The 13,015-nt window shown below is 45.0% G+C and overlaps 1 protein-coding gene across 1 annotated transcript in view; it reads right to left on the bottom strand.

The window, feature by feature from the left end:
* Nucleotides 1-13,015, bottom strand: part of LOC126484876 (uncharacterized) — a 199,396-nt gene that overhangs the window by 535 nt on the left and 185,846 nt on the right. The gene's annotated exons all lie outside the window — the stretch shown is intronic.

Below are 13,015 nucleotides of genomic sequence, written 5' to 3'. Positions count from 1 at the left end.
CAGGACTCCTGAAGACAGACGTTGACTGTGGATATTGTATCACATACACAGTCCCTTTGACTTTTCAGAGATGTCACTAAACCTGCCCAAAGATGTAAACAACCATGCATGAGCAGCGCCTATTAGACGGAGGGGGTCAGACAGCCGATCATTTCCAGTCATTGCACCAGAAAAGAGGTACATGGCTCGTGTTGTCTGTAGTTCAACATTGCCTAGACGGTCAATACCGCGGTTCGATTGCGTCCGCATTGTTACTTTGTGCCAGGAAGGGCTCTCAACAAGGGAAGTGTCTAGGCGTCTCGTAGTGAACCAAAGCGATGTTGTTCGGACACGGAAGAGATACAGAGAGACAGGAACTGTCAAAGACATACCTCGTTCAGGCCGCCCAAGAGCTACTAGTGCAATGGATGACCGCTACCTACGGATTATGGCTCGGAGGAACACACATGCCGAAGTCCGTTTTTGCAACCACATCATGCAGCGCGGTACAGATGGCTGGAACTGATGGGCTGAATGGACCGCTCAGGATTGGCATAACCTTACTTCACCGATGAGGGTCGTATATACCTTCAACCAGACAATGGCCGAAGACGTGTTTGGAGGCAACCCGGTCAGGCTTAACGCCTGAGACAAATTGTCCTCCCGGCGGAGGTTCGAGTCCTCCCTCGGGCATGGGTGTGTGTGTTTGTCCTTCGGATAATTTAGGTTAAGTAGTGTGTAAGCTTAGGGACTGATGACCTTAGCAGTTAAGTCCCATGAGATTTCACACCCATTTGAACAAATTGTCCAGTGAGTGCAGCAAGGTGGAGGTTCCCTGATGTTACTGGGTGGCTTTATGTGGGGGCGACGCACGTCGCTGGTGGTCATGGAAGGCGCCATAACGGCTATACGATACGTGAATGTCATCCTCCGAACGATAGTTCAACCATGTCGGCAGCATATTGGTGAGGCATTCGTCTTCATGGAAGAAAATTTGCGCCCCCACCGTGCATATCTTTTGAATGAATTCCTTCAGAATAACGACATCGTTCGACTAGAGTGGCCAGCATGTCCTCCAGACATGAACCCTACGGATCATGCCTCGGATGGATAGAAAAGGGCTGTTTATGGACGACGTGACCCAGCAACCACTCTGTTGGATCTACGCCGAATTACCGTTGAGGAGTGGAACAATCTGGACCAACAGTGCTTTGACGAACTTGTTAATAGTATGGCATGACAAATATAGGCATGGATCAATGCAAGAGGACGTGCTACTGGGTATTACAGGTACCGGTGTATACAGCAATCTGGACCACCACCTCTTAAGGTCTCGCTGTGTGGTGATACAATAAGTAATGTGCATTTTTCAAGAGGAAATAACAAGAGCGGAAATGATGTTTAGGTTGATCTCTATTACAATTTACTGTACAGGTTCCAGAACTCTCTGAACCGAGGTGATGCAAAACTTTCTTTGATGTGTGTACTTGTATGCTCTGTGTGTAAACGGACGGACCTCCGGCACCGATTTCGTTTAGGGCCACATTTAAAGCTTGCGTGCGTGAGCTCGCTGTGTACTGAGTGTACCCATGGTCTAAGGGTAGCCTATTTGGTTAGTAATCAAAACGTGCTCGGTCCCGGACTCGAAATCCGTTACCAATTAAATTTCGAGTAATAATCAGCATTGGCGGTCGAAGACTTCCGGCGTAAGAAGTCACTTTCATTCTGCCATCTGCCTTGTCAAGGAAGGCGGTGGAGTGGACAGAAGTTCAGGGCACACTCTCTTGTCCTTGGGATGGGAAACTGTCCCCAAGGGAGAAAGACTCAGCAATGATCAACGGCATGAGGATGTAGAAGGCAATGGATACCACTGCATTAAAGACATACAATGTGTATCCACAGGGCACGTGGCCTGTTATTGAAAAAGTGTCGTGTTGATCTCTCCATTGGCAAAAGATTCCAGAATAATTCCCCATTCAGACCTTCGGGCGAGGATTTCCAAGGGGGAGGTGAACAAGAGAAAAATATTGAATAACCAAGGAAAAGCTAACGTCCAGAATTAGGTTTTCACTCTGCAGCGGAGTGTGCGCTGACATAAAACTTCATGTCAGATTAAAACTGTGTGAGGGACCAAGACTCGAACGCGGGACCTTTCCAGAGTGAAAATCTTACTCTGGAAACTTCCCAAAGGCTGTGGCTAAGCCATGTCTCCGCAATATCCTTGCTTCCAGAAGTACTAGTTCTGCAAGGTTCGCAGAAGAGCTTGTGTGAAGTTTGGAAGGTAGGAGACGAGGTACTGGCAGAATTGAAGCTGTGGGGACGGGTCGCGAGTCGTGCTTGGGTAGCTCAGATGGTAGAGCGCTTGCCCGCGAAAGTCAAGGGTCCCGAGTCTCGGTCCGGCACACAGCTTCAATCTGCCAGGAAGTTTCTTTCGTAAAGCTAACGTTCTACGAGTCGGGGTGTGGAGTGTCAAAACTTTTAACGTGGCAGGGAAGCTACAAAATCTGAAAAGGGAAATGCAAAGGTCCAATCCAGATACAGTAGAGATCAGTGAAGTGAAATGGAAAGAAGAGAAGGATATCTGGTCATATGAGTATAGGGTAATATCAACAGCAGCAGAAAATAGTATAACGGTAGTAGGAATCGTTATGAATAGGAAAGTAGGGCAGAGAGTGTGTTACTGTGAACAGTTGAGTGATAGTGTCAGAATCGACAGCAAACCAACATCGACGATAGTTTAGATATACAGGCTGACGTTGCAAGCTGAAAATGAGTAGATAGAGAAAGTATACGATGATACTGAAAGGGCAATATAGTATGTAAAGGGAGATGAAAATCTGATAGTCATGGGGAACTCGAATGCAGTTGTAGGGGGAGGAGTAAAAGAAACTGTTACAGGAGAATATGGGCTTGGGACAAGGAATGAGAAAGGAGGACGACTAATTGTTTTCTGTAAAAAATTTGAGCTAGTAATGGAGGACACTCGGCTGAAGAATCACAAGAGGAGGTGGACTACAGGATTTGTTAAGTTTCTATGGGACCAAACTGATGAGGTAATGGGCCATAGGCTTACACACTACTTAATCTAACTTAAACTAACTTTCGCTAAGGGCAACACACACACCCATGCCCGAGGAAGGGCTCGAACCTCCGATGGGGGGAGCCGGGCGAACCGTGGCAAGGCGCCCAAGACCGCGCGGCTACCCTGTGCGGCTTAGAGGAGGAGGTATACTTCAATTGATCGATGAAAGAAGGAAGTACAAAAATTTTCAGGGAAATTCAGGAATACAGAAATACAAATCGGTTAGGAATGAAATAAACAGGAAGTGCAGGGAAGCTAAGACGAAATGGCTGCATGAAAAATGTGAAGAAATTGAAAAAGAAATGATTGTCAGAAGGACTGAGTCAGCATATACGGAAGTCAAAACAACCATCGGTGAATTAAAAGCAAGGGTGGTAACATTAGGAGTGCAACGGGAATTCCACTGTTAAGTGCAGAGGAGAGAGCGGATAGGTAGAAAGAGTACATTGAAGGCCTCTATGAAGGGGAAGATTTGTCTGATGCGATAGAAGAAGAAACAGGAATAGATTTAGAAGGGATAGGGGATTTAGTATTTGAATCAGAATTTAAGAGACATATGATGATCAAATAAAACAGAATGGATAGATAACATTCCTTCAGAATTTCTGAAATCATTGGAGGAAATGGCAACAAAACGACTATTGACGATTTGTGGAATGCATGAGTCTAGTGACATCCCATCTGACTTTCGGAAAATTATCATCCACACAATTCTGAAGACTACAAGCGCTGAGAAACCCGAGAATTATCGCACAATCAGCTTAACAGCTCATGCGTTCGAGTTGCTGACAAGAATAATATGCAGAAGAATGGAAAAGAAAATTGAGAATGTGTTAGATGACGATCAGTTTGACTTTAGGAAAGGTAAAGGTGCCAGAGAGGGAATTCTGACGTTGGGGTTGATAATAGAGACACGACTAAAGAAAAATCAACACACGTCATAGGATTTGCCGACCTGGAAAAAGCGTTCGACAGTGTAAAATGGTGCAAGATGTTCGAAATTCTGAAAAAAATAGGGGTAATCTATAGGGAGAGGCGTGTAATATACAGTGTGTACAAGAGACAAGAGGGGAATATAAGAATGGACGACCAAGAAAGAAGTGTTCGAATTAAAAAGGATGTTAAGATAGAGATGTAGCCTTTCGCCCCTACTGTTCAATCTGTACGTCGAAGATGCAATGAGGGAAATAAAAGAGAGGTTCAGGACTGTGATTAAAATTCAAGGAGAAAGGATATCAATGATACGATTCGCTGATGACATTGCCATCGTAAGTGAAAGTGAAGAAGAATTACATGATCTGCTGAATAGAATAAACAGTCTAATGAGTACAGAATATGGATTGAGAGTAAATCGAAGAAAGACGAAAGTAATGAGAAGTAGCAGAAATGAGAACAGCGAGAAACTTAACATCAGGACTGATGACCACGAAGTAGATGACTTAAGGAATTCTGCTGTCTAGGAAGCAAAATAACACTTGACGGACGAGCAAGGAGGACATCAAAAGCAGACTAGCACTGGAAAAGGGCATTCCTGGTCAAGAGAAGTCTACTAGTTTCAAACATAGGTCTTAATCTGAGACGAAGAAATTTTTGAGAATGTACGTTTGGAGCACACCATCGTATGGTAGCGAAAACATTTACTGGGGCGAAACCGGGACAGAAGAGAATCTAAGCGTTTGAGATGTATTTCTATAAACGAATGTTGAAAATTAGGTGGACTGATGAAGTAAGGAATGAGGAGGTTCTGCACAGAATCTGAGAGGAAAGGAATATGTGGAAAACACTGACAAGGAGAAGGGACGGAATGTTAGGACATCTGTTAAGAAATTAGGGAATGAATTCTGTGGTACTGGAGGGGGCTGTAGATGGCAAAAACAGTAGAGTTCCCGAAACATCTCCGTAATACTTGCATGTTGTTCGAACCTATCGGTAACGAATCTAGCAGCCCGACTCTGAATTGCTTCGATGTGTCCTTCAATACGGCCCGGTGCATATCCCAAACGCAGGAGCGGTACTCAAGAATAAGTGGCATTTGTGAGCTACGTGCGGTCCTTACAGATGAACCACACTTTCCCAAAATTCTCTCAATAAACCGTCGTCGACCATTCGCCTCTTCTATCACAGTCCTCACATGCTCGCTTCGCAAAGCTACACTCAGATATTTGAAGAACGTGACTGTGTCAAGCAGGACACTACTAATGCTGCATTCAAACATCATAGGTTTGCTTTTCTTACTCGTTTACATTAACTTAGACATATCCACATTTAGAGCTAGCTGCCACTCGTCGCACCAGCTTGAAATTTTGTGTAAGCCGTCTTGCATCCTCCTGCACTCACTCATCGGCGACACCTTCCCTCACACCACAGTATCATCCGCAAACAACCGCAGATTGCTGCTAACCCTACCCGTCAGATCATGTGTCTACATAGAGAAAGGGAACGGTCCTATCACGCCTCCTTAGGGCTTTCCTGACGACACCCCTGTTTCTGATGATCACTCACCGATAACGTACTTGGTTCTGTTACTTAAAACGTTTTCGAGCCCCTCACATACATGAAAATCTGTTCCGTAAGCTCGGACCTTTGTTAACAGTCTGCAGTATGGTACTGCTCAAACGCTTTCCGGATATCTACCTATTTCCCTTCGTCCTTGGTTCGCATGATATCGCGCGAGAAAAGGGCAAGTTGAGTTTCGCATGAGAGGTTATTTCTAAATCTGTGCTGCTTTGTGGACATAAGATGTTCTCTCTCAGGGTCATTTATTACATTCTAACTTAGAATACGCTCAAGAATTTTGTAGCAGACCTACGTTAATGATACTGGTCTAATTTTGTGGCTCCCTTCTTTTCCCTTTCTGTTACACTTGGGTCAACCCTGCTTTTTTCTAGTCGCTTGGGACTTTGCGCTGGGCAAGAGATTCGCGATAACTTCTAGTTAAGTGAAGGGCCAATGTTATGAAGTAATCTTTGTAAAACCGAACTTGGATTCCATCCTTCCGGGCGACTTACTTATTTTCAACTCTTTCAGCTGTTTTTCTCCGTCAGGGATGCCTGTTACTATGTCGACCAGATGTCTGTGTGTTGGTCGAAAGATGGTGTGTTTGTATGATTCTCCTGCCAGAACGATTTCTTAATCGCGGAATTTAAAACTTCGACTTTCATTTTTCTGTCTTCTACTCCCACATCAGACTGGTTAACGAGTGACTGGGTGTAAGCCTTAGACCCTCTAAGCGTTTTACAAAGGACCATAATTTTCCATTCTCGGCCAGATCTTTTGCTAAGGTGTGACGACGGTAGTTGTATGCTTCGCACATAGATCTTTTTACAGACGCACATTTTATGACCAAAGTTGCCTTTTGTGGTTCTTTGACTTTAATATTGCTAGCACTGGATCCCATGCAGAGCTAAGATGGAACCCTGTATCTCTGCTCATAAGATCTGTCGCACTGCGAATTTGCACAGCTTCTTTAATTACGCTGTCCCAAAACGAAGACAACGTTGAGAGATTTTTATTTTTATTTTTGTGGTTCATACTGGGGCTTTTACTGAGACAAAGCTGGGCCACTGCAGATTTCGCTGATTGGTTCACATCATAACAGGAATTACGGCCTTTGAGAGTGCGCTGAAATCCTTGGTTCATCGTGGTGTAGCTATCCATCCCTCTGCCGATCAGGAAATATTTGCTGTTGGTCACACCGAATTTGGCGACATCACGCTTGCGCTTTTCGTAATTAGACTGCATTAATAGGGGACTTCAGTCATAGCTCAGCAGCGTGTTCGTCACAGCTGAAGATGCTGATGAACTGCGATGAAATATGTTGAGATGTTGTAACGTAACGATAATTCACACATCAAAAAAAGTTTAGCATCAACCCGGTTCCAAGAACTCCTGAAGATAGACGTTGACTGTGGATATTGTATCACAGAAACTGTCCCTTTGACTGTTCAGAGATTTCACTAAACCCGCCCAAAGATGTAAATAACCATGCATGAGTAGCGCCTATTAGGCGGAGGGGATACGACAGCCGATCAGTTCCAGTCATTCCACCAGGAAGGAGGTACACGGCTCGTGTTGCCTGTAGTTCAACCATGCCTAGACCGTCAATACTGCGGTTCGATCGCGTCCGCATTGTTACTTTGTGCCAGGCAGGGCTCTAAACAAGGGAAGTGTCCAGGCGTCTCAGAGTGAACCAAAGCGATGTTGTTCGGACATGGAGGAGATGCAAAGAGACAGGAACTGTCAATGACATACCTCGCTCAGGCCGCTCAAGGGCTACTACTGCAGTGGATGACCGCTACCTACGGATTATGGGCCGGAGAAACCGCGACAGCAACGCCGCCATGTTGAGTAATGCTTTTCGTGCGGCCACATGAGACCATGTTACGACTCAAACTGTGCGCAGTAGGCGGAATGATGCGCAAATTCACTCCCGACGTCCATGGCGAGGTCTATCGTTGCAACCACGACACCATGCAGCGCGGTACAGATGGGCCCAACAACATGTCGAATGGACCGCTCAGGATTGGCATCACGTTCTCTTCACCGATGAGGGTCGCGTATGCCTTCAACCAGACAATCGTCGGATACGTGTATGGAGGCAACCCAACCAGTCTGAACACCTTAGACACACTGTCCAGCGAGTGCAGCCAGGTGGAGGGTCCCTGCTGTTTTGGGGTGGCATTACGTATGGCCAACGTACGCCGCGCTGGTAGTCATGGAAGGCGCCGTAACGGCTGTACGATACGTGAATGCCATCCTCCGATTAATAGTGCAACCATATCGGCAGCATATTGGCGAGGCATTCGTTTTCATGGACGACAATTCGCGACCCCATCGTCCACGTCTCGTGAATGACTTCCTTCGTGATAATGACATCGCTCGATTAGAGTGTCCAGCATGTTCTCAGCCATGAACCCTATCGAACATGCCTGGGATAGATTGAAAAGGGCTTTTTATGGATGACGTGACCCACCAACCACTCTGAGCGATCTTCGTCGAATTGCCGTTGAGGAATGAGAGAATCTGGACCAACAGTGGCTTGATTATCTTGTGGATAATTTGCCACGACGAACACAGGCATGCATCAATGCAAGAGGACGTGCAAATGGGTATTAAAGGTATCGGTGTGTACAACAATCTGGACCACCACTTCTGTAGGTCTCGCTGTATGGTGGTACAAGATGCAATGTGTGGTTTTCATGAGCAATAAAAAGGGCGGAAATGATGTTTATATTGATCTCTATTCCAGTTTTCTATACAGGTTTCGAAACTCTCGGAACCGAAGTGATGCAAAACATTTTTTGATGTGTGTAGATAACTACACAAAAATTTTAAATTTTCCTGATGACACTGCACTTTATTAAATATTGAAGTAGTTTTAATCGATACTTACTAATGAAAGTAGCTTTAAAAAGCTGTGGTCACAGCTTTGTGTTTCAATATTTTTGAATGTTTTATTTATGTGTGTAGATACTGAAATACAATGCAAAATAAAGTAAGTGTAAATTACCGTTCAACTTTCAAGCGAAGTTTACTATTTTAAATTCGCTGTTTTAGTAATCATCCACATAAGGCAGGGAACTAGGTTGTATTTACCTCTGGCGCGATTTGTGGTTCTACTTGGCGCGCTCAGTGACGAGGGAGCTGGTGGCGGAGAAAAACTGGTTTGTATGCAGTGAAGCCGTGCAGGTAAAAGCGAACAGTTAAAATGTTCATCATAGTGCGAAGAGATTCTCCTTAAAATGTCTATGAAGTGGTGTGGCAAGAGTTTGCACAATTATACGTCGTCTCTAAAAAGCACAGGATGATTACAATTAAAGTTCCAGTTTCAAAACGCTGTAAAAAAAAGACCCTCTGCTTAAAAAGGAGGAATGTTATGGAAGAAAAGCGAAACGTTACGAAAAAAAAGAAATTTAACGAAAATTTTACCTCAAGATTGCGCTGTAAGCGGTAGAATAGGCAAAAGGGAAGATGTGAGGTACACGGGTATTTCCCAGTTTTGCGTCTGAGAGGCTGTCTCAGAGCTGGATAGCATGCTGCTGGTGGAGCTCTTTTACAACAACTGTGACTGTGCATCAGTAGCTTTTCAGAAGTTCCGGACACTCAGGGTATACGAAAAAAGGTCTGGGGAAATTGATTGCGAAACTCGTAAAGACAGGTTCTTTTGGAGTGCAGTTCGTAGAGGGAGGAAGACATTTGATCCGATGTCAAATGTGGCCATAGCTTTTTAGGAGTCGGGTAGTGGTATGTAAGCATGCAGTAGACGGGGAATTGCCTCAACTTCGGTCATGTCTGTGAACACGGTGCATAAAATTCTTCGAAACTTCCTCCAATGCTGTCCATACGAAATTACTCACGTCCAGGAGTTGCTCCATGCTGACCTGCCAATAAGACAAATGTTTGCTCTCGACTTTCTTGCTAGCATGGAAGTGGACATTCTATGGACAGATGAAACCCATGCCCATCACCTAGGAATGTCAATACACAGAACTGCAAAATATGGGCAATGGAAAATCCGCTATCACATCAACCGGTCCCATTTCAACCTGTAGCCGGCCGGTGTGGCCGAGCGGTTCTAGGCGCTTCAGTCTGGAACCGCGCGACCGCTACGGTCGCAGGTTCGAACCTTGCCTCGGGCATGGATGTGTGTGATGTCCTTAGGTTAGTTAGGTTTAAGTAGTTCTAAGCTCTAGGGGACTGATGACCTCAGATGTTAAGTGCCATAGTGCTCAGAGCCATTTGAACCATTTTCAACCTGCAAAGGCGTGGTGCTGGTTGACGGCCTCGTTTGTCTTGGGGCAATATTTTTTCAAAGAGATGGGTCCTGTGGGTCCTGTTACCTGTAACGTCACTGGTAAACGAAGGTCTTTTGCGCACCATCGTCATTCGAATCTTTCAATAGTGTGGACGTGTAGATAGGGTCATTTGTAAGCAAGACTGCGCTCCTCCGCATAGCCGATGAGGCAGCTGCTGCAGAAGCATTTAGGAAATGCTAGAGTTAGCCGTTATTACCCTACACTCGAAACGTCCAGATCACACGATCTCAATCCGTGTGACTTCGGCCGGTGGGGTTATCTGAAATATACTGCGTTCAGTGCTCCGACTACAAATGTAGCTGAATTGAAAACACGCATTGCGCAACATCTTGTGAACGTGATCCCTCAGTCACCCCGATCTGTTGTGGGACATGCTGTTTCTTGATTTCAACATATGTCAGAAAATGGTGGACAGCACATTGAACACATATTGCGCCGCTCTCACGATAGTTAAAAACTGACTTCACGGTTGCTTTTTATGCGGTTTTTGGTCTCCCGGACAATTAAAAATCGATTGTACCCATCCGATGTGTTACGACCTCGCCGCGGTGGATGAGATTACGAAACTAACAGGCCCACAGCTGTTGAATGGCAAACTTCTGCGGTCATGCACATTACACAGTACGGTTGGTTTAATGTGCATCTCACACCATGGCCGTCATAGTGCGTATCATCTGTCATTTGTAGCTGAACACCTTTACGTTTTGACGCTTACAGCACCATGTAGTGGGAAAATTCTCGATAGTTTTTTCCCATAACGTTTCCCCTTTCTAGATAATATTACCTTCAAATTTGACGTCATTCTGAGCAGTGGTACTTTTATTTCACAGCATTTTGAAACTGGTTCAAAAATGGCTCTGAGCACTATGGGACTTAACATCTGAGGCCATCAGTCCCCTAGAACTTAGAACTACTTAAACCTGACTAACCTAAGGACATCACACACATCCATTCCCGAGGCAGGATTCGAACCTGCGACCGGAGCGGTCGTGGGGTTCCAGACTGAAGCGCCTAGAACCGCTCGGCCACACTGGCCGGCTTTCAAACTGGAACTTTAATTGTAGTCACCCGGTACTTGTCACCGATGTAAGAATTTCCAGACATAATTGACTGCGAGGTTACTGCGCCGCTACTACTTCAAGAACAATTGCTCTGGATGGCCATTATTATCTGTATTGACAGAGACGTGAAGGAATTGTGTAACATGTTCGCCACCACAAATTACGACTGCGCATCTGCTGCATGGCAAGAACTTTTATGAACTGTCGTACTTAGCGGTGTATAGGGAGTAGCAGTTATCTCAGTGCACATGTTTTATTTTGAAATTCTGGAGCAATATAGATTATATGTTGTAGCAGTTCTGTGTTTCAATATCTCCTACAGATATTCATGATCCTGTTCCCTTCGTCATTTGAAAAAGAGTTGATTTGTTGATAAATTATATCCGCCCCCCCCCCCCCCTCCCTCTTTTCCACTCGCGGATAGCGCGAGGGAAATACGACTATTGAACGCCTCCTTACGAGCTCTAATTTCCCTTGTCTTTGAATGGCGATCATTGCTCGATTTGAAGGTTGGTGGTAATAATATAAGCTCTACATCCTCGGCGAAGATTAGACTTTGGAATTTAATGAGCAGCCTTTCCGTTTAGCGCGTCGTCTAACTGCAAGTGTGTCCTACTTCAAACTTTCTATGAGATTTGTAACGCTCTCGCGATGGCTAAATGTACCAGTCACGAATCTTGCCGCTCTTCTTTGGCCCTTCTCATTCTCTTGAATCAGACTCAACAGGTAATGGTCCCATAATGGTCCCATGCAGACGGACAATATTCTCAGACTGGACGAACTAAACCATTGTAAGCAATTTCCTTTGTTGAAAGACTGCATCGCTTCAGGATTCTACCAATAAACCGCGGTCTAGAGTTCGCCTTACACGCTACTTGTGTAATCTGATCGTTCCATTTGAGATCATTTCGAGTAGTCACACCCAGAGCGTTGCTACCTCTGGATCATGGGGTCCTGGGTTCGATTCCCGGCCGGGTTGGGGATTTTCTCTGCCCCGGGAATGCGTGTTTGTGTAGTCCTCATCATTTAATCATCATTGTCATTATTCGTGACAAAATTGGACTGCATAAAAATTGGACTTTGTAAAATCTGGGACTTTGTACGAGTGCCGATGAACGCTCAGTTGAGCGCCCCACAAACCAAACATCATCATCATCATCACCGCTTCGGAAGTAAATATATGATTTCCTTTAACAATAGTTTCAATGCAGATTTACACACGTTTATAAGTGGTGAATATTGCTATCAGAAACGTGTTTCCCTCGCACAGTAACAATTCCTAAATGTAAATGGTTATTAGAAAAAGTTAAAACTCTAAATTTATAACTTCTTCCGAGCGTAAATATTACGATACGCTCGTAAGTCAAATGTCACTCGCACAGACGCAACCAGCTATTCAAAAGTAAGTCTGTGGACGGTACGTGCTGTCATAAAACATTTGGCATTTACGCTAGTAAATATACGGTAAGAGAAAATGTGGGTGATGTTACAGTTTCACAATGGCATCCGACGTCTCGCCCGAGAAAGATTTCTAAAAACTCTCACAAATTTAACAACATCGAAATGTGCCGCCACCATTACCAGTATTTCACTTAGCGCCAAGGGCGCCCATATCCGGGGGCCAGAGAGGGCTGCACCGCCCCCCCCCCCCCCTCCCAAACTCTCAGGGAACGGGAAAAATATCGTGTTGTCAGGTGGTTTTCCTTCAAGAAAATGATTTAAAAATCGGTATTACGCAAGCTTTTAACAACCAATTTTTATGGCCATTCTCAAGTCGCATTCGTCTTCAAAAATATTAAAAATATTTCATAGCCACAGGTTTGCCTCGCCCCCCCCCCGGCCCCTAGAGTGTATCGTATGGACGGCCTTGCACAGCACAACGACTGTGAACAGTAGAGTCTCTTCTTGCCTTCCTTTACTCAACTTCCTATGATTTGACCGTTCTGCCTGCCGACTCTCGAACATTGTCGGATTTGCTGTGGACAGCAGATGTGGTCAGCCAGCGAATGGGCGCCTATTCCTGTATGGAATCTTTTCTACAGGCCGTCAGCACCAAGCCTATCCAAGTGGGCAGGAAA

Source organism: Schistocerca serialis, chromosome 6, assembly GCF_023864345.2.
Source record: "Schistocerca serialis cubense isolate TAMUIC-IGC-003099 chromosome 6, iqSchSeri2.2, whole genome shotgun sequence".
In the NCBI taxonomy this organism is placed as follows: Eukaryota; Metazoa; Arthropoda; class Insecta; order Orthoptera; family Acrididae; genus Schistocerca; species Schistocerca serialis.
This window is presented reverse-complemented; position numbering and strand designations above follow the sequence as displayed.